This window comes from Trichosurus vulpecula, chromosome 4, assembly GCF_011100635.1.
Source record: "Trichosurus vulpecula isolate mTriVul1 chromosome 4, mTriVul1.pri, whole genome shotgun sequence".
In the NCBI taxonomy this organism is placed as follows: Eukaryota; Metazoa; Chordata; class Mammalia; order Diprotodontia; family Phalangeridae; genus Trichosurus; species Trichosurus vulpecula.
In genome coordinates this window covers 269456938-269479395 of record NC_050576.1, presented here as the reverse complement: position 1 = coordinate 269479395, position 22458 = coordinate 269456938, and the positions used below count along the sequence as shown (strand labels likewise).

At 38.0% G+C, this 22458-nt stretch overlaps 1 protein-coding gene across 17 annotated transcripts in view; it reads right to left on the bottom strand.

Annotated features, from left to right (window-relative positions):
• The window catches only part of TRIP12 (thyroid hormone receptor interactor 12), a 173116-nt gene that overhangs the window by 135539 nt on the left and 15119 nt on the right, over positions 1-22458 (bottom strand). The window lies entirely within an intron of this gene.

Sequence of the window (22458 nt, the reverse complement as noted above, 5' to 3'; positions counted from 1 at the left end):
GAACTGCCCTGATATTCTAGAGCCACAGGGCAAAATAGAAATTGAAAGAATCCATCGATCGCCTCCTCAAATAGATCCCAAAAAGAAATCTCCTAGGAATATTGTTGCCAAATTCCAGAGCTCCCAGATCAAGGAGAAAATACTGCAAGCAGCCAGAAAGAAACAATTTGAGTATTGTGGAAACACAATCAGAATAACCCAAGATCTGGCAGCTTCTACATTAAGAGATCGAAGGGCTTGGAATGCGATATTCCGGAGGTCAATGGAGCTAGGATTAAAACCTAGAATCACCTACCCAGCAAAACTGAGTATCATGTTCCAAGGCAAAATATGGACTTTCAATAAAATAGAGGACTTTCAAGCTTTCTCAGTGAAAAGACCAGAACTGAATAGAAAATTTGACTTTCAAACACAAGAATCAAGAGAAGCATGAAAAGGTAATCAAGAAACGGAAATTGCAAGGGACTTACTAAAGTTGAACTGTTTTGTTTACATTCCTACATGGAAAGATGATGAGTATGATTCATGAGACCTCAGTATTAGGGTAGTTGAAGGGAATATGCATATATATATGCATATATATATATATGTTTAAGTATATATATAAGTGAATGTGTATGTATGTATGTATCTATGTGTATATGTATGTATGTGTATGTATGTGTATATATATATATGTAAAAGAGAGAGAGCAGACACAGGGTGAGTTGAGGATGAAGGGAAGATATCTAAAAGAAATAAAATAAAATTAAGGGATGAGAGAGTAACATACTGAGAGAGGGAGATAGGGAGAGATAGAATGGGGTGGATTATCTCGCATAAAGGTGGCAAGAGGAAGCAGTTCTATGGGAGGAGGGGAGAGGGCAGGTGAGGGGCGAATGAGTGAACCTTGCTCTCATCAGATTTGGCCTGAGGGGGAATACCATACATACTCAGTTGGGTATCTTACCCCACAGGAAAGAAGAGGGAGGAAGATAAAAAAAAAATAAAAGGTGGGGGGATGATGGAGTGGAGGACAGATGGGGGTGGAGGTAATCAAAACAAACACTTTGGAAAGGGGACAGGGTCAAGGGAGAAAATTCAATAAAGTGGGATGGGTTGGGAAGGAGCAAAATGTAGTTAGCCTTTCACAACATGAGTATTGTGGAAGGGTTATACATAATAATACATGTGTGGCCTAGGGTGAATTGCTCAACTTCTTAGGGAGGGTGGGTGGGAAGGGAAGAGGGAAGGGAATTTGGAACTCAAAGTTTTAAAATCAGATGTTCAAAAACAAAAAAACTTTTTGTATGCAACTAAAAAATAAGATACACAGGCAATGGGGCGTAGAAATTTATCTTGCCCTACAAGAAAGGAAGGGAAAAGGGGATGAGAGGGGAGGGGGGTGATAGAGGGGAGGGCTGACTGGGGAACAGGGCAACCAGAATATACGCCATCTTGGAGTGGGGGGGGAGGGCAGAAATGGGGAGAAAATTTGTAATTCAAACTGTTGTGAAAATCAATGCTGAAAACCAAATATGTTAAAGAAATAAATTGCATTTAAAAAAATAAAAATAAAAATAAAAAAAGAAAAAAAAACTGTGTGTGAGCACAGAGAACTGGTTTGCAAAGCATCTTGGATTTACTATCTCTCTTTGGCTTCACCAGCAACCCTAAGAGGTAGGTACCAACATTACATTTTTTAAAACCTTATTTTACTAAAAAAAAATTGAGGCTCAGGGAAGTCCTATATGTCCATGAACATACAACTATCAAGTGTGGAAGATCAGATTTAAATGCAAATTTCACTTGAGTCTAGCACTCTTTCCATTATAGTCAGGGGGCTTTAGAACTGACTAAATTACTATAAGTAAAACTGATTAATTAATAAATGATAATCTGAAAGGACAGTTTTAGTAGAGTATTCCAGGGCTCTGAACTTTACCATGGTCTTCTGAATGTTAATAAATGACTTGTATAAAATCCTCAAAAGTATGTTTGTGAAATTTTTGGATGACAAGAAGCTCAAGTTATAAAGATAAAATTTAATAGGGATAAACTTGAAATAATGATATTGGATTCAAAATAATCAACTACACATATACAGAATGGTTAACTATTGCTAGAAAATAGTTTATAAAAACAGTTCACAAAACTTTAAGGGTTTTGTTGAACTGGGACGGAGTGGGGAAGCAAGTTTAGTAGATTGAAAGCACAATGAATTGACAGTGTGAGATGGAGGCCACAAAAGCTAATTCAATGTAAGCTAATTCAATGTTAGGCTACATTAATAGAAACATTTTCTAAAGCAAGTGTTGTTGGGGTCCACAAATTTGTGAGGTTTTGGCTTGTTTTTTTTTTAATGATTTCAAATAGAATTGGCTTCCTCTGTGCAAGATAATAATAGCCTCATTGTATTTTGCCCCCAGAATACATCTAAAGTAAATATCATGTCCGTTCCTGGGAACCTCATTTTAAAAGGCACAATGACAAATTAAAAGCACATGAGCAAAGCTTGAAAACATGAGAATTTGAGAATTTGTTGAAGATAGCAGAGATGTTTCACTTGGGAATGTACTTGAAGGAGAAGGCAGCATTCTCTAAATATGTAAGAGATTGTCACATAGGAGGAGAATTTGATTTGTTCTGTTAGGCACTGGACTGTAAGTTACAAGGAAACACATAAGGAAATCATTCCTAATAAATGGGTTACCTTGAGGGATAGTATATTTTCTTTCAATAGAGGTCATCAAGGAGAGGATGGATTTGGGAGGAGGGGAGGAGCTCTCTATAGCCAGATTTATGACTTGCCACAGGATCCATTCCAATGTAGATTCTAGCAATTTTCTGACTGCTTCTTCTCATTCTCCTTAACTGGTTCCTCATTTTCCTCTCAGGGGTCCTTCATCAAGACTATCTGCATGCCTTTTCTTTTTGTATTCTCATCTTTCAATCTCAATCATCACAGTACCTGACTTCCATTACCACCTCTTAGAATTTATCTTAGCCTACTCCAAACTTTCCTCTTAGAGTTCAGCATCACCAACTGTAAGCTAGACAATTCCACCAACACAAATGTCCAAAAGTTAAATCATCATCCTCCTTCCAAAATCTGTTGATGGCATTAGTGAGTGTAAAAACCCAGGTATTCTAGTTGGAAACCTCAGTCATTTTTCATTCTCCCTTATCCTCATCCAATAATCAGTTGACAAGTCATGTCCATTCTGCCTCGAGGTTCTAATAGTAAATCCTCCATTTGACATTTAAAACACTCTATATAATCCTGACCTCTTCCTGCCTTACTAATTTTCCATTCTTCTCACACATCACTTCTTTTATGCCCTCTGTGAACCAATGAGATGAGATGGTCCTCCTGGCTATTTCTTTAACAAGATTATCCCCAGATTCTGCACTTTCACTGTCTGTCTCTACTCCAGAAACTTCTCTTCCTCATCTCCACCTCCTGGCTTCAAGTCTCAGCTAATGTTACTGATTCAGTAAAGTCTTGTTTTTTTTTTAAATTCTGAACTTGAAAACACCAAACAAAATGAATGTCTCCATAAACAGTGTGGCAGCGAGAGGGACTTGTACATGAAAACCACATGTCTCTAGCAAGTTATCTCCAGAAACTCCCAGGTTTTACCATACCTTTTTGTACCCAATTTCCTCCATTTCATATTTTCCACACCTGTAGCTCGTCATCTTTCTTCAGGCATTTTGTTAGCCTTCTAACAAATCTCTTGCCTCTTCGTCCTTTATACATGCTGCCAAAATAATTTTCCTAATGGACACATCAGATGTTACTTCTCTCCTATCACATTCGTTAAAATGACAAAAATGAGGAAAATGATAAATGCTGGAGAGGATATGAGAAAATTGGAACGTTGTTACGTTGCTGGTGGAGTTGTGAACTGATCCAGCCATTCTGGAAAGCAATTTTGAACTATGCCCAAAGGGCTATAAAAATGTTCATACCCTTTGACCCAGCAATACCACTTCTAGGGTTGTATCCCAAAGAGATCACACAAGTGGGAAAAGGACCCATATGTACAAAATTATTTATAGCGGCTCTTTTTGTAGTAGCTAAGAACTGGAAATCAAGGGGATGCCCATCAATTGGGGAATGGCTTAACAAGTTGTAGTATATGAAGGTAATGGAATATTATTTGTGCTATAAGAAATGGGGATCATATGGACTTCATAACAACCTGGAAAAACCTACACGATATAATGCTGAGGGAGCAGAGCAGAACCAGGAGAACATTATACACAACCACAGATATATGGATTCTGTGATGACTAACCCTGATAGACTTTGCTCTTCTCAGCAACACAAGGTGCAACAAAGACAACTCCAAAGGAGTCACAATGGAGAATGCTATCTACATCCAGAGAAAGAACTATTAAGCATGAATGCAGATTGAGGCACACTTTATGCTCCCCTTTTTTTTCCTCTCTTTTGTTTTTGTGGGTTTTTTTGGTTTTGTTTCTTCTTTCTCATGATTCATTCCGTTGGTCATACTTCTTCACAACTTGACTAGTGTGTAAATAAGTTCAAGTCGAAGTTATACGTAGAAGATATATCAGATGCCATGCCACGGGGGGGGGGGAATCTGGAACTCAAAATTATGTAGAACCAAGTGTTGTGAACTAAAAATAAAAAAATCTCTAAATGGAAAAAAAAACACCTTAATGGTTCTCCATTGGCTAAGATATAAAAACATAATCCTGGCATTTAGAGAGCAGAGTATCTCACCAGTGTATTTTCACAAAACTCCCCCCTTCACATAATCTTTGATCCAGCAAAAATGAAATTCCCAGTTTCCTGATTTCATCTTGACCTCTTCCACCTTCAATGGCCATCCTCCATTACTGTAAACAGACTCCCCTCATGTTTCCCCATGCTGAAAAACTTCTCTTCCTTCAAAGACCAGCTCAAGTGTAACTGCTTCCATGAAACCTAACCCGAACGTCCCAAGAGCTCTCCAGCCTGGAATCTTTGGCTATCTTTTTTGACTACCTTAATCATATTCTACGGGATGTTACACTTTTAGTAAGGGGTACTTTTCACCTCTACTTCCCAACCTCCTAAAGCAGTCCCCCGCACAAAGTGAGGGGGTGGGGGAGAGGTCTTGGGTGTCCACTGAACTCAACTGCAGAAAGAAGGGTACATTAGGTTAAGAAACAACTTGGGGGGGGGGGGGAGACGTGGGAAAAGAAATTACTTCTCACCAGTTTACCTCTAATTTTCTACTCCAGAATCAAATTAAAGCTGTCCAAAAAAAAAAAAAGACTAGAGCATTACAGACTGGTCCCACCCTCTCATTTTATAGAAACTGATACACAAGAGGCCACACAAGCTAATTAAATTAGATTTTGACATCTAAGTTTATTACATGTGTATTTCACTTAACCAAGCAATATTATAAATGAAATCCCAAATTTAGGGAATTATTTACTTCACCAGGTGGCAAAATAACCCTTTTAAAAAGTAGGCTTCCCTAGAGGATTTATAACCATAATTTACAAAAGGTGCCTGTGATCTCTATTAACACCTAGCATAATAGGATTAACCCTCAGTTTATGCTGCCATCTTTGTACTCACTTTTTCTCTTCAAGGATTACTTCTGCTACACTGGTTATTCCTAAAAAAAATCTCTTACAGTTTTCCTATGTGATCAAGTCCTAGTTAAAAAAACCCAATTTCACAAAGGTTGTTCCATCCCCTCACACCCACACCACACCAAAAATTGATATAATTTCCCCAAACCTCTGATATCACCCTTTTTCTGATGATACTAATATCCAAATAGCCTAAGCCCCCAAACTTCAACTTTGATATGTTCTGTTCCTTCATCACATTCAATAAACTAATTAGCGCTTATTAAGCACTTAGCATATGTTCTAGGTCCTCAGGTTACAAAAACCACACCTCCCACCCAGTTCCCACCCTCAAGCTTTTTTTCTGCTAGTAAGTACATACAACATACTAAGTAAATAAACTGTAAAATTCATTGTTCATTTAAAATCTTCCTCATCTCTCTTCCATTTAAAAAGGTTTTGATGCACTTAAAAACCCAACTTTTGTTACTTCCCAAAAGAATCTTCCCTTTTGGAGCACAGAGTCAAGGAAAACAAAAGAAATGGCCAGGTTTGAAAAAGTTTGCTTCATTTCCTTACCAACTAATAAGGTTTTGCCTACCTCACTCTATCAGTTCATTCAAATCTTCACAAGTTCTCTGAATCCTTCTTATTTGTCCCTTATGGCACGATATTCTATTAAATCCATATTTCATAATTTAATTCAGCTATTTTCTCCTATCAATGAGCACCCTTTTTGACAGTTCATTGCCATTTTTTTAAATGAGGTGCTACTATAAATATTTTTTCTTCCATGGGCTTTCTCTTTGACCTCTAAAAGATATATGCCTGATACTGTGTATCTTGGTTCAAAATGTATAGGCACCTTTCCATCCTTGTTCAGGCTTTCATCACCGCACACAGATAATACAGCAGTCTCCTGGCCTTTAAATCTCTCCTCCAATTCAGTTCAATTCAAACAACAGAATGTAAGCTGATTGAGGTCAGTTATTTCATCTTGATCTCTGTGTACTCAGCATCTATAACAGTGATTACTAAGTAGGTGTTTAATAAATATTGACTTTATTAGGAGTCTACCATGTGCAAGATACTGTACTAGGTGCTGGAACTATAAAGATAAAAATGAAATTGCCACTGACCTCAATATTCTCTTAGGCGATATTAACTGTACACACAATAACTATGCACAGAAGGAAAGAGGTGAGGAAGACATTTAAAGTGCTCCAGGAAAATGAGAAAGAAGAGAACACTAACAGGTTAAAAAAGCTAAAGGTGTCATAAAGAACAAAGAAACCCAAGTGAGTCTTAATGATGGGGGTGGGGGGAGAAGTAATAAAAGAGAATAGGACAAAAATTACAATAAGGTATCCAAGAAGAGTAGTCAACACTATCAAAAGCTAAGAAAAAAACAGGGTAGATGGTGACTGAGAAAGGTACGGTAAAAAGAGCCCTTACTAACTTTTTAGAGAATAAGATCCCTAAAGTCAAATTATAAAACTGATACAGGAGATGCTGAGAAAGTAGAGGTTTAAAATATTGATTATTCAAGGAGTCCAGCAGTGAAATACAGTAATCTGACAACTTGAAAGGACTACAAGGTGAAAACTGCCACTGGTCTTTTCATTTGTGTTTTTAAGGATGAAGACAAGTCAGCAAGTGTGTGTGTGTGTGTGTGTGTGTGTGTGTGTGTGTGCAATAAAGGAACTATTGGTTCACAGGGAAAGGATTAAAGATGAGAAAGAATAACAGTGCAGGGCACAGGTCCATTTTACAGAACTATCATTTATTAAACTATCATTTCACACGCCGGGCACTCCACTGGATCCTACAGAAACAAGATAAAAGTGAAATGATCTCTGCCTATTCTCCATTGTATAATGTAGAGTGACAAGATAAACATGAGTGGTACAGAGAAGCCACTAGCTGCTCTAAGGAGGAATCAGTAAAGTTCTGATTCCAGAGGTGCCACTTGAACTGAATTCTGAAGGGAGAGAGAGATTCTAAGAGGCTGGAGAGAGAAGAAAAGCATTGCAAGCATAGGGAACAGTTTGAGGAAAAGTCATCTACAAGAAACATCAAGACCAGTTTGGTTGATCTGAAGAGTGCACGAAAGGGAGTAATACACCTAAAAATGTAGTTTGGAGCTAAGTTGTGAAGGGTTTAAATTCCAAAGAAAACCTATATTTGATCATAAAAGGCAACAGGGAGACAATAAAGCTTACTGAGCAATAACATGGAATAACATGGTGCAAACTGAGCTTGAGAAGTATCAATACGACAGATTGTGGAACAAACCGTAGACCAACTAGGAGGCTGCTTGCAATATAGTTGTTGTAAGAGATGATGAGGTCCTGAACTAGCCTAATGGCCAGAGAGATTGGATTGGATGAGAGATGCTCTGGAGGTAGAATCCTCAAGACTTGGCAATGAATTAGCTGAGGGCTGAGGGACAGAACTGAGAGTGACTCTCAAGTTGCAAACTTGAATGACTGGAAAGGTGGTGGTAATCTGTAAAGAAATAGGGAGTTTAGGAGAAAGATAGACTGGGGCAGGTGAGAAGGAGCCTAGGTTATTAGTTCTGTTATAGATATGCTGAGGTTGAGATCCCTAAGGAAATTCAGTGGGAAATTTCAATATGTAGTTAGTGATGAGGTACTACAGGTCAGCAGAAAGGGCTGGTTAAATAGTTCTGGAAATCCCTGGCATAGAGATAATAACTGAGCCCAAGGGAACTGTTAGGATGACTGAGAGACTATAGGAAGAGAAGAGGGACCAGGATAGTACCTTGGAAGTCAAGGAATCTGAGAGGCATCCAAGTATGCTAGGAGAACCAACAGACAGTACTTCCACAAAAACCCAGAAAGGAAAAAGTTACCCAGGAAAAGAGGGTAGTCAACTGCATCAAATGCTTCAGAGAACAAGAATCAGAAATATTTCTATAGCATTTTCAGATTTTCAAGGCACTTTAAATGTTTTCTCATTTGATTTGATGCTCACAAGAATCTGTAAGGTAGGCAGCACATCTCACTACTGTCTGGGTGACCCCGTACATGTCACAACTTCCTTCAACTTCAGTTTCATCACCTGCAAAATAGGGATTACAGGAGCTACCTCAAAGGACTGTTGTAAGGGTCAAATGATGTAACACATATTAAGTATTTTGCAAACCTTGAAGTGCTATATAAATACTGGCTATTATTGTTTCAGAGATGACTATAGTAAAGGAAGACTGAGAAAAAGGTCATTTATGGCAATTAAAAGGTCATTGGTAATTTTGGAAAGAGTAGTTTAAGTTGACTGATATCACAAACCAGAATGCAAATAGTGGAGAAGTTTAAGAGGAAATGGGAGGCCAAAGGTTCTGTCAGTTTTTTCTAGGAGTCTTAGAGAATGAAGAGAATATACAAGAGTAATAGGATGAAGTTAAAAGTTGGAGAAGGGGCAGCTAAGTGGCACAGTGGACAGAGCACTGGCCCTGGAGTCAGGAAGACCCGAGTTCAAATTTGACCTCAGACACATACTAGCTTGCCTGACCCTGGGCAAATCACTTAACCCCAACTGCCTTAAAAAAAGGGGGAGACCTACAGGTGTGTGAAGGGGGAGGGGAAGAGAGATAAAGAAAGGAAGATTAAATATTCACGATTATGGGAAAATCTGTCAGATGAGACTGGAAGTGATAGGATTAAGGACACAAGTAAAGGCCTCCTCTTCATCAGAGACTGATTTTAGTAAAAGAGAAGAGAATAAGATAAGACATCAAATAGCTTTGAGATGAAGAGTACGGAAGAAGAAGGAGCTCATGACAAATGGCCTTTATATTCTCAGTCTCACTGACAGGATTGAAGGGAGCTTCAAAACAGCTTCTATGGGGAAATGTGACAGTGAGTTAATTAGGCACTGAGAATGTATATACTTTGCATGCTCCCTCACTCAATGTGCCCAGTTGAATTACTTGAAATTTATTCACTCAAGTCATGGGAACCCCAAAGCCCTACCTAACAAAAAAAGTATTAAAAAAGTAAATTCCATTCTATTTAAAATCATTTTTCAGTTATGTATCTATCACTGGGAGCATATGGCCATCTTAAATATATCTGAAGGGATGTCATAAAGAAGAGAGAATAGATTTGTTCTGCTTGGCCTCAGAGGACAGAGCTAGATAGAAATTGCAAAGAAGCAAATTTAGGCTTGGTATAAAGAAAAAGCTTCCTTAATAGTGAAAGCTACCTAAAACTAGACTGGGCTGCCTCCTAAGGTAATAAAGCTGTTCCTCCCTCCAAATGAAGTCTTTAGGCAAAAGCAAAAGGATTTAATCTGAATCTAGTGAGGAAGGAAGTGTTCAAATACAGGCCTGACCTTCTCAGAGGCCTCTGGTCCCTTCCGACTCCTAAAATTCTGTGATTTTTAAAGGAATCCAAAAGAAAATTATTAAATTTTAGCACATGCAAAGCTATTCACTTGGTGAGACAGATCCTTCTATGCCCAACAGTCATTTCTAACCTTGGTTATAATACAAATATTTCCATAACAGGGCAAAAAACAGACTTGGGATTTCAATGGCACGAGGGACTCAGGGTCTCCTCTGAGACTTCAAGATTTTCAGCTACCCAGTGCCCAAGGACATCAAACATGGCTCAGGTCTTCCCATTTTCTTTTTTGTTTGTTTTGTTTTTGTTAGGGCAATTGGGGTTAAGTGACTTGCCCAAGGTCACACAGTTAGTATATGTGTCAAGTGTCTGAGGCTGGATTTGAACTCAGGTCCTCCTGACTCCAGGGCTGGTGCTGTACTCACTGCGCCACCTAGCCGTCCCCAAGTCTTCCCATTTTCAAGTTCAGTTCTCCATACATTATACAACCCTGTCGCATTTCTCAAATATAAATCACGTATTAAAAAAACAAATTATAATTTAGTGATTAATGGGGAGACTCAACCAGAACCAATCAATTAATCTCAATTTCGGGGGAGAGGGAGAGCGTTCATACTCAAATGCCACCCTACCTATATTCTCCTTTTATTTTTATTATTAAACATAATAGTTTAAAATTTGGGTTAATACCTATACAACCATTGTTCAAAATTCTGACTCAGAAGCAAGAATCTAAGGATTCTGTAAATGAAAACTCATTAGAGCATTAAAGTATTTAAAACACACTCAATTCTAAAAACATCAAGTGTAAATTCCACACCCTGAATTCACTTCAGTTTTTAAAATTATGTTCAATTACCTCCAGAAAGGGAGGGTCATCTATCTTCAGCTCAAAGAATAGGGTGTTAACTAGCAAAAAGTTGGGATTCATTTTTTAAAATTAAAATGTCTTTGTTGCCACCCTGACAAATGTTTCAATTTTTTTTTAAAAGAGATTTGTGTAAGAAAATGTGAACTTTGTTTTACATACCATGTTTGGAAGAACTGTAGGCATGTGTATTGTCTATTGAAGACACGTACTTCCTTCCCACATAAATGACATTAAAATAATGATATATACTCTCATGATACTTCTGAAATACAGTAAGGCCCATTTCAAAAACACCAATTTGTACTAACGATGAGGTTAAGAATTAATTTCAAGTTTACTTCCGCAGTATTTCTTCCAACAGCAGGAATGAAGCAAATTGCCCCAATGCACAGTAATTCCCAAGCTATAAACCGTCCAACAAGCAGCTCTTTGTCAAGGTACAGTACAATATTATCTCTTTCAAGGCCATAGGAGTTGCAAGCTGAGGGCTAGTGCACTTCACCAACATCTTCTGCCACAGCAGCTGGCCCTGATGCAGTTGCAGTCTACCTAAAACTAGCATCCAAAGGGCATGGATCCTGCCACTATTTATTGCAGTATCTATTTCTTAAACATTTTTTAACACAGGGGCAGCTAGGTGGTGCAGTGAGAAGAGCACCAGCCCTGGAGTCAGGAGGACCTGAGTTCAAATCCAGCCTCATACACTTGACACACTAGCTCCGTGACCTTTCGCAAGTCACTTAACCCCAACTGACCTGCCTTCCCCCCTCAAAAAAAAAGTCTTAACTTTTTTTTTTAAAGAAAAGAAAATGAGGGGCAGCTAGGTGCCACAGCAAGTAGAGCACCGGCCCTGGAGTCAGGAGTACCTGAGTTCAAATCCAGCCTCAGACACTTGACACACTTACTAGCTGTGTGACCTTGGGCAAGTCACTTAACCCCAAATGCCCTGCCTTTCCCCCTCAAAAAAAAAAAAATGGAAAGAGATACCTTGCACTACAGGAAGAATTCCTGGAAGAGATAAATGTGGTCATAAAAGAATTTCTACTATGTTTTTAAAAAAACCTTTAGTACAAATAAAATCAAATGCACCCAGAATAAGAATAGATGTCAACTGAGAAAAAAATTCGCATCAAATATCCATTAGCGTCCAATATCCAAGATATACCAGGAACTGATAGAAATCAGAGCAATTTTCTAATAGCCAAGTGATCAAGGGATATAAACAAGCAGTTTTTAAAATTTACAAAAAAAGCAATGCAAACATTCAACAACCATGATAGAATACTGCAAAAATACAAGTAAGAAAAATACAAATCAAAACTATGCGTTTTTACCTCACACATCCACCAAGTTGGCAGGGAGGACAAAAGAGGGGGAAAGGGAGAAACACTGCAAATGATAGCTGTGGGAAGATATATGATGCTGGTGGAGCTCTGAACTGATCTGAACTTGGAACTATTTTAGAAAGTCACTAAACTGCACATATTCTTTAATCTGGTAGCACTAATACTAATGGGCATACACATGCAGGCAGAGAGAGAGAAAGATCACATACATACAAAAATATTAGTAGTAGCACTCTTGTGAGAGCAAAGAATCGAAACAAAACGGATGATTATCACTTAGGGAGGTTTTAACTAATTAAGATATAGACATGTAATGAAATATTAATGTATTTTAAGAAATGAATTCAGACAAATTTGGAAAAACCTGGGACTGATAAAGCTTTACAAAGAACAGTTTAAAAAGAAAAAAGCATTGAAAGAATATCAGAACTCTAATCAGCTTAGTACAGAGGCCTTCTCAGCAGGGAAGTGGAAGACTATAAATATAATATAAACTGAGGCAGAAAATCATAAGACCTAACAAATGTTGTTTTCTTTTGTTTTATCCTTCTGTTGTGGAAGAAGGTACCAAATGGAGGAAAATTTGGGTTAATGGGAATTGACAGTGATGTAAAAAGAGAAGTTATCAATAAAATATTTATTTTAGAATGTAGCGATAGTAGTAATGATGATGAACAGTAATGTGTCTCAACTCCTAGCTTGATATAGATATCAGTTATTTTGAAGCCTTAATGAAAGAAAAATACAGCTGAGAACAAACTAAACAACAAAAAGCCTCCAAGACACCAAAATAGTAAGTCCTAGAATGTTCACATGCACACTCACTCCCCTCCACTGACTGCTTTTCCTGGCTTCTTGGTAACACTCAATTCAAACCCTACCTTCTGCAAAAGTTCTTTCCCAGGCCTTCTCCCACCTGCCAGCACCTTTTCGTCTGATATTATCTTCCTCCTACACTGTATACATCTTATATGTACCTTGTAATTTACATGTTGTGTCCCTATTAGAATGGGAGCTCCTGAAGGACAAAAACTATCTGTTTTTGCCATTCTTTGTATTCCCAGAGCTTAACATAGGGTCTGGGACGTACGTATCTAATTGGCTGACTAAGCCCATGTTCTTTATGCTTGAAGAGAGAACCTCCCCCATCTCGCTGAAGTTCTCCTCCTGGACTTTGTTACTTTTGCTTTAAACAAAATTCTAGCATATTTAGGCATATGAGAGATTAAAGAAAGCAAATAAGTGAGATGAGAAGGGAAAAATTTTAAGACACAAAGACAGCAGCAGGATGGGAGGGGGAAGGAAAACTTAAAAGCAACAATAACAACTACCACCACCACCCTATTAGGCAAGGAGTTACTGCTCTCAAAGAGCTCCTATTATGATGGAGACAACATAGAATCACTTATGTACAAACAAGAGGGAAGATCCCTTGTGGAAGGGGAGATCTGTGCTGAGGCCTTAAGAAAGCCGAGAAGGAAATGGAGATTAGGAGGGAGAACATTCCAGGTACAGGAGACAGCCCCTAAAAAAGGCAGGTAAGGCAGTCAGAAGATGGAGTTTTGTGTTCAAGGAATATCAATAAGGCTAGTATGACAGCACCATAAAATATAAGACTGGAAATTTAAGTTAGGGTCAAACTGCGATGGGATCTAAATTACCAAGAGCATTTGATATCACTAGAGGTAAAAAGGGAGCCCCTGGAAAGGGGAGGGGGGGGGCAGTGGAGGGTGAGAGATTAACTTGTTCTGACAGGAAATCTCTTGCTAGCATCTGAGTGGAGCATGAATTGGAATGGAGAGATAATATAGACAGACTCCCCATTTTTCATGTTCTGAAGATAGATCCTACAAGATTTTACATCAGACTGAATAAATGGAGTGAGTATAAGAAAGGAGTTGAGAATGACAATGAGGTTCAAGCCTAGGTAACTCTTAGAATAGTGGTATCCCAGACAATAAGAGAAAATTTGGAAAAAGGAGGTCACAACTGAAATACTTTTTGTTTAAAAAAAAGAGCTTAGGGAAACATGTTTATTTTTGATAGCTTTCAAATGAGTTCTGATGCTTGAATAGAATTAAGCAGTTAGCTGGGGGAAAAAAAAATCACCCAGGTAGTATTACTATGTAGTGTCATTAACCTTTTTACAACAGCCTCTGAGCTAAAAATTTTAGCACGCCTCTGTGGAAGAAGATGTATTTATTTAACACTGCTACTGGTCTACTTAAGTAGCTGCTATTTTCCAAAAGGGCAGGAAACAATTATAAAAATGTAAACAGTGGTGAGAAAAAAGCTTCTAATGCCAGATTCAAATTTACAGACTGCCCCTCCAGAAAATTGTTTATATCACTAAACGGAAATTCTGCAACAATTTTTAAATTGTGCCTGACATCATAGACCAGTTCCTTTCCACTGCTGGAATTCTATACCTAACATTCCAGCACGCAAATGTGACCTGAGCAAATAGCTATCCAGTAACTTAAATTTGTATCAAAAGTGAAAATATCAAGTAGCACATCAAACAAAGAAAAACCAATAACACCACAAACTTGTATGTAAGACATGGAACCCCTTCCGTCAAAAACAGAAACAAAAACAACCCAAGCCATCAAGAGAATAGAGAACATTAGTACAGGTATATAAGGAAGTATCAGATAATCTGAGGAGACAGTACTAGCTATGGTTTCTAGTAGGAAAAGGCCGGTGAACTAAAGAGGTGAAACAAGCCTTGAAAGAAGCTAAGGGCATTCCAGACTCAAGTTCTAGCCAAATTCTAGTTCATCAGGAAATTCCTATTGTCAAACTTACTTTTTCAGACAAACATGATTAAGATATTAAAACAAAAACATTACCTATGTAGAACAGATGCCTGAACCTACAATTCCTCTAAAATTTCTTATCCTATACACCCCACTACATAAAAAATAAGAGGAAAACCAGACAAAAACTCAAAAAAGTATTACCCAAATTGACATGCACTATTAATCTTATTTCATTTTTTTAGTAAATTAAAATATATTAGCCTAAATACAAAAAATGTATATTTTGTTTAAAAAAAAAAAGAAAAAAGCTGGTCAAAGTCCTCAATGATGAAGGTTCAAAATGTCAACTGGAACATGAGAAATGAAGTTATATTACCACTACCAGACATTTCTCAGATGCCTTCGTGTTGCTAATACCAGAGTTACAAAGAGAAGAACAAAAACAGGCCTTGCCCTCAAAGAAGTATACCTTCACTAAGCAATACTATGACACATGAACAACTAAGTAATTTGAAGAGGAAGGGGCAGCTAGGTGGCGCAGTGAGTAGAGCACTGGCCCTGGACCTGAGTTCAAATTCAGCCTCAGACACTTGACACACTTACTTAATGTGTGACCTTGGGCAAGTCACTTAATTCCAACTGCCTGGCCTTCCTCCAAAAAAAAAAATAAAATAAAATAAAGATAAAAATAAAGTGAAGAGGAGGTAGTATCCAGGATTAAGAAGAAGCAGAGGTGAGAAACACCCATATGTACTCCAGGCATGATAGGGAGAAACCTGCAAAGTCACAGGGACAGCAAATGGAATGCTGTTTGGACAGACAGCGAGGAAACCAGTGTGGCTGAGCTGAATGTATTAAGAGTATACTGTGAAATGCCTAGAAGAGTCACACTGTTCAATGTTTTCAGTTCTGAGCTGAGCAGTTTGACAAGGAACCACTGGAGATTCTTCAGTAGCAAAATGGCACCATCAGGATAATAGATGAGTTTAACTGGGAAGTGCTGTATGATGGTCTACTACTGCAAAGATTCCCTGAGAAATGAACTGCATGTCTTATTTCTAAACTATTTCTTCAAGAAAGAAAGGACATCAGTTTGAGCATCTGGTCAATAAACTACCCAATGACTGGGTTCCCCAGCATTCTGACTGAAGTCATCTTGAGGGCCAATTGCTGTATCTCATTCTAAGAGCATAGAAGGATGCAAAAAGATGAGCTAGACAGCTCTGGGTCAGTCTTTTTTTTTTTCCTTTTTTTTATTATTGAAACTTAAATATATAAGAAAAGAAAAAGAAACATTATAAACCTAAATATTGAAACCTAAATATGTAAGAAAAAAACCATGTGTACAACAGAATGTGAGAGGATTCAAAATATATAATAATAAATTTCCATTTCAAGAAAGCTATATATAATAAGTACTTGAGAGCTATCCATCATCTTTGTTAGTTTTTCTTTCGTTCTCTGCTGTGCACTTTTTACTTTGTTCTTCCCCATCCCCCCCCCACCCCCTGGGTTAGTCTTATCTGGGTCAAGCCTGGTCTCTATTCCTAGACAGCTGGGTGACAACTGATCTGGAGTCAGCAAGACCCATGCTAAAATCTGAATTCAAGACACTTACGCGTGCTGTGTTACCCTAGACAAGGCACTAAACATTCCTGCCTTAGTTTCCTCATCTGTAAAATGGAGATCATAATAGCAGCTACCTCACAAGGTGGCTATTGTTGTTCTGAGATCAAATGATAATATCTGTAAAGCACAGTGCACAGCACACAGTAGGTGCTTAGTAAATACTTGTTGCTTTTCCCTTCCCATCCCTATCTACACTCAGCTCTGAAAGTTATTTTCCTAAAGCATATCACTCCCGTTATCTCCAGGTGCTCCCTATTACCTCCCAACCTGACCTTCCCTACCTTGTCAGTCTTCTTACACTTTATTCCTATTTCACACTTGTCTCTTTGATCCAGTTAAGCTGATCTTGTTAATCCTTGTATATGACACCTTGTATCTCCCTTGGACTGGATTCCAACATGGATGGCCCCAGCAAACTTCATCACCAGGAAATTCATCATCTTCCCAGACTGCCATTAGCTTTGGTACTCACACCTCATTAGTACTTTCTGCCCCTCCAAGTGGAGGACTGGAGAGCAAAGCAAATAACTCCTCCCAAAAACATCCATTTGTAAAAAGGGCTCCAGCTCTCCAAGCCAGTCATGTCTTCATCTCCCAGTAGCTACATTCCTTTGGTGTAGAATCCATCATGTCCCATTCATATTTATTCATATTTATATCTGTGCTTAGGCACAGAGATTGGTATATAGCAAGCACTTAAGTATTTATTGATTTTTCAGATTGTTGTCCCAAAGCATTCTCTCTGACTTCTCACCTCCACTTCCTAGTTTCCTTCAAGCCTCAGCTCAAATCCCACTTTCTGCAAGGCTTCTCAACTTAAAGATCCTAAGATCCTCCAGGACTGTAATTCCACCCACCTTGGTACCTCTGACTGAAAGTCAATAAATCAAAAGCCAAAGCCAAAAGTTAAAAAGTTTAATTAGCATCAGCTGATGGGGCAGTTGCCAGGTAGCGAGGGAACAAAGGGAGATACACATATATGTAGGTTTTTACACAAGTTTAGGGTGGTATCACCAGTGGCCGAAGAGGCTATCAAGTGGGGTTGCTCACATACTTTCCTCATTTGGGAGACTAAGTAATAGGGACAGGATGTCAGGAGATTTGAAGGAGAATAACTTAACCTTGGGGTCTCAGAACTTACAGAGATCAGGTCTGTTCCAGTGAGAATGTTTTCTTTGTAGATAATTCCATCAGAATATCTTGGTGGGGCAAGAGAGCTCTAAATAATAGCGGAAGACCTCCTTCAAGATGGAATCACTAGGCTTATCTAGTTGTTGAGTAAGATACAGATTGAGAGTATGTCTCTACACAACCCTTTATCTCTGTTTATTTAGCTACTAAAGCAACTAATTTATAATAATAATGATAGTAGTAGTAGCAAGCATTTATATAGCATCTACTATGTGCCAGGCACTGTGTCAACACCTTACAAATATCATTTCATTTGACCCTCAAAATAACCCAGAGGTAGGAGCTATTAGTATCCCCATTCTATAGATGAGGAAATTGAGTTAAACAGCAGTTAACTGACTTGCCCATGGTCAAATAGCTAGTAAGTACCTGAAATAGAATTCAGGTCCTCCTGACTCCAGGCCAACACTCTTCCCACTGTTTGGGCAGTACTGCCTTGTAATTCATCTTAGTGAGGTTTTGTATCATTTGCTGTTTCATTTCGAGAAAAGAATAACAATTAAGGCAGGACATCTGAACTTAAGTCACCAGGGTAGAATTCAGGACCCGTGAGCTTATGAGAAAAAAATTCTTTACTTTCAGTAATCTTTGATTTCCTTTGTAATATACTATGTATTTTGTTTCATATGCTTAAACATTATTCTAAGAAGGTCCCCTAGGTTTCAACATGCTGCTAAGGCAGTTCATTAGACAAAAAAAAGGTTAACACCTAGTCTAGCCTGTTAAGCTTCTTGAGGGCACAGCCTCTTTATCATTCCATACTATACCCCTACACACACACACACACACACACACACACACACACACACACTCTCTTTCTCTCTCTCTCTCTCTCTCTCTCTCTCTCTCTCTTTTAAAACAATGGACATTCAATAAGTATTAGACTGACTAAAAAAACAATCTTCATATTCTGCTCTGAAGGAGCAAAAACTAACCTAGTTCCTAGAATAATTTTACACTAAATATATTTCAGGCAGTCAATTATTGATTTAATAGGTATAAGCACTACCTCTAAGCACAGATAAAAACCTCATTTTCATGTCTATTTTAATCTTGGTGTCTATCTTAATTAAGTTGGTCTACCAAAAAAAAAAATTCATCACTATGTGGCCAACCTTCTAATGACTTATTAAGCCTTTCCAAACTCAAGAAGCCTGATCTTCAAAAGATGAAAACATAGTGCAATGGTGAAGAGCTTGATGCTCTGTTAGTAAAGCCTTAAAAACTCATATCTACCTTTGTTCTATAGGAGGCTGGACTTTAGTGAAGTTATTCTAAATCCAACTAAAACAGCCACTTATTCTTCTGAAGAATCTAAACCCATAATAAGAACACTAAAAATATAGATATAACGTTTCTGCTAAAAAAAACAACAAGGAATTTAAGCCTTCTAAATAATTTACTATTATATGGCACATTCAAGATAGTTTAAAAAATGACTCAGAATACAAGAGCCCCACAAATCAAATCATATCCCATCAATATATCTGAACAATAAAAGCTGAACATAAATTGGCCTATTAGTCAGGTTTTGGTCTGTCCCAAAGAAAGTTGTAAAGCAATTATACTGTTATACCTACCTCTAGAGAGCAAAGGATATTTTGTCATCTAACTGATAAATTTCCTTCTATCCAATAGAACTTACGAGGTGATAAATGAAAATACCTGGAAAAAAGAGGTGGTCTGATGAACAGACAACAGAAATCAATATAGCAAGTAGCTAAAAAGAAGCATAAGCACATTAACAAATCAAACCAAAAAAACCTATAATTGCCTGAGCACTGACATATGCTACTACTACCCAGAAACAACTGAAAGTATAGAGCTTTTTCAACATATAGGGAAGAAACTGGAGAAAGCAGGAAAATGCAAAAGCAATGGCCAACTATCTAGTTTTCTTAGACAAACTTACCAGGGCAAAGACACAGAGTTACCCCAAATCACATCCAAGAATTTAACACTCAAAAAACATAATTAGCAAAAAAGGACTCAAGAATGTAAGAACTACTGTAAAATATTCAGCTAACATATCCATTGCCATCTACTGGAGGAAGGAAACAAATGCATTTGGCCCAACTTAAGGGTTAGTGACTTACCACCTAATATTTCTTCTTGAGCTAACCTACTTCCATCCAAGTCGGTGTAGGGGATGGAAATATATGCCTCAGGGGGAAAACACAAGTAGAATGTTCACATTGCAGAAATACAATCAACTTTGCTCCTTATTCTAATACTAAAATATCTGAAACTTTTCTTGCTATTTATTAAATTTAAGCTGACAAAAAGCACCATCCTAAACTTATCTTGCCAGATTATAAAAGGAGTTGGCTCAAAAGACAATCAAGACAGGCAACATAACAGAGTGGATAGAGACTACACCTCAGCCAGGAAGACCCAGAGGTTCAAGTCACCTCTCCCACCAACTGACTGTTTGACCCTAGGTAACAGTTCACAATCTATACTGGTAGAGGAAGCTTCCTCACCAGAAGCTCACTACACCAATTAAACCACAGGTCTGGACCTATAAGTATAATTAAAGACTATCATAAACATGCAGAAATTTCTAGCATCTTAGCTGTACATTTCTAACACTGAAAGGATCATACTTCCCCACTATGAAGCCATAAAAGGATACACATCTGGTATTTAAGCATCAACTCTAAGTATCCATGATTTGAATTAATTAAAACTACAATATAAAAACACATCAACAATTTAATCAGAAAAGCAAAATGTAATCTAGAAAAGTTAAATACTATAAACACAAGAGTCCTGTGCAACAATGTCCTCAATCAAAACCATTTGGACCAGATTCACACATTTAAAATTAAACGTCTTATATTAAAGTGTTTATTTCTTGATAAAATTGGGCAATTTAGTATTCACTTTAGCTACATACTGTTTCATTGCACTGCAGCACATAGCTAACTAACCAAGAGAAAGTCCTCTTAAAAATAGGACTGAAAATATAGAGTCCAGTGTGTGATCTACAAAACCTAATACAATAAGTTTCATTTAACACTCTGCAAAAAGCATATATATCATATGCAGAGACGTATTAGTAAACTCATTGACTAAACAATCCTATATATTCTCAAACTGGTTGCCACCTAGAATTGGAACAAATTCTGAGATTACTCATTTAAACAACTGGCAAGCTTTAGTTATTTGTTAACACTTGCACACAATTCAATAAAAGAAATATGTAATCCAAATAGAGTGCTTATATACAGCATTTCTACTGTCCATTTCTCCTTTGATCTTTCAAACAAGAATCATTTTAATACACCATCTCTTCATGCCATTACCACAAATGGCCTTTCTATGGCCTGTTATTCCTGCCAAAACAATTTAATCCAGCAGCTAAGGTCCTCTTACACAATCTTACCTCCTGCTACTTCACCCCAACAAGAAGCTTCCTTTTGGTCCCCTCTCATACAACATTCCTCCTTCCTCAAAACTGTACACAACCCCACTCAACTCAGCTCTACTATTCCAAATCCTTTTATCCAGCATGACCAAGTTTCAAGAGGTCAGAGATCTCCAGCTCTATAGCTTTTTTATACAGCTTTATATAGCTGCTGGCCCAAGGACAGAAACATAAAAAAAAATGTCAATAAATAGCTATTGGCATTTAGGCCTGTCCTATGCAACTAATGTCAACACTTCAAAAGTTCTACAGAACTCTAAAGACCCCTGGACATCTACCCTACTATTCTGTCCTTATAATTTATGAGCCTTTCCATCCACTTTTCAGTTAAACCCCCTCAAGGTATTATCTTCTCCAATTCAAGACTGAATTCCTTAAGAGCAAGGACACTAGATGGAGCAGGGAGTAGAGCACCAGCCCTGGAGTCAGGAGGACCTGAGTTCAAATGTGACCTCAGATGCTTGACACACTTACTAGCTGTGATCTTCGGCAAATCACTTAACCCCAAATGCCTTGCCCTCCCCCCTCCAAAAACAAAAAACAAAACAAAAAAAAAGAGCAAGGACAGATTTGCTTGGCTATGCTAGTGGCTGGCAGATAGTTAAGTACCTTTTCACTCAACTATTCTGCAATTTCATTGGTGTGAGTAAGAATCCATTCTCTAATGCAGATCACAATACCACACTGCCTTGGAAAGAAAATTAAGGACAGAAGTAGCGTAATGAACAGAGAACAACACCTAGCAGTCAGATTTCTGTTCCTAAGTCTCTCCAAAACTTGGCTAGGCTGGTCCAGACCAGCTGCGGAACCCCCCCCCCCCCAAGGTTAAATCTTTTATAGCATAGTATGTATCTTGCTCTAAAAGCAGGAATATGAAACTCAAAAAGAAATGGGGCTACTAAACTGTAATAAGGACCCCTGCAGACCTCAAACTACATATGAACATTATCTATGTCCTCTAGTATTTTTATTTATCCCAATTATATTTTAACCTATTTGGGGCAGCACTCACATTTGATCCCTCCCAGGCCCCTGTATCCGACAATAAAGCACAGCAGGACATGACAACAGACTATGCTCCTGGAGAGCTGGGGTTTCTTTTGCCATTCTTTGTACACCCAGCTTTTTGCACAGTTCCCACCAGACAGCTTAAAAAATGCTAGCTGACTGACAAATATTCCTTAAGACTGTTTAAGGAGAATTTTTTCATGTTTAAGTCATTTAAAATTTTCCAAACAATTCATTTTGTGCCCAACTTACCATGTTCCTGGAATACTGCTTT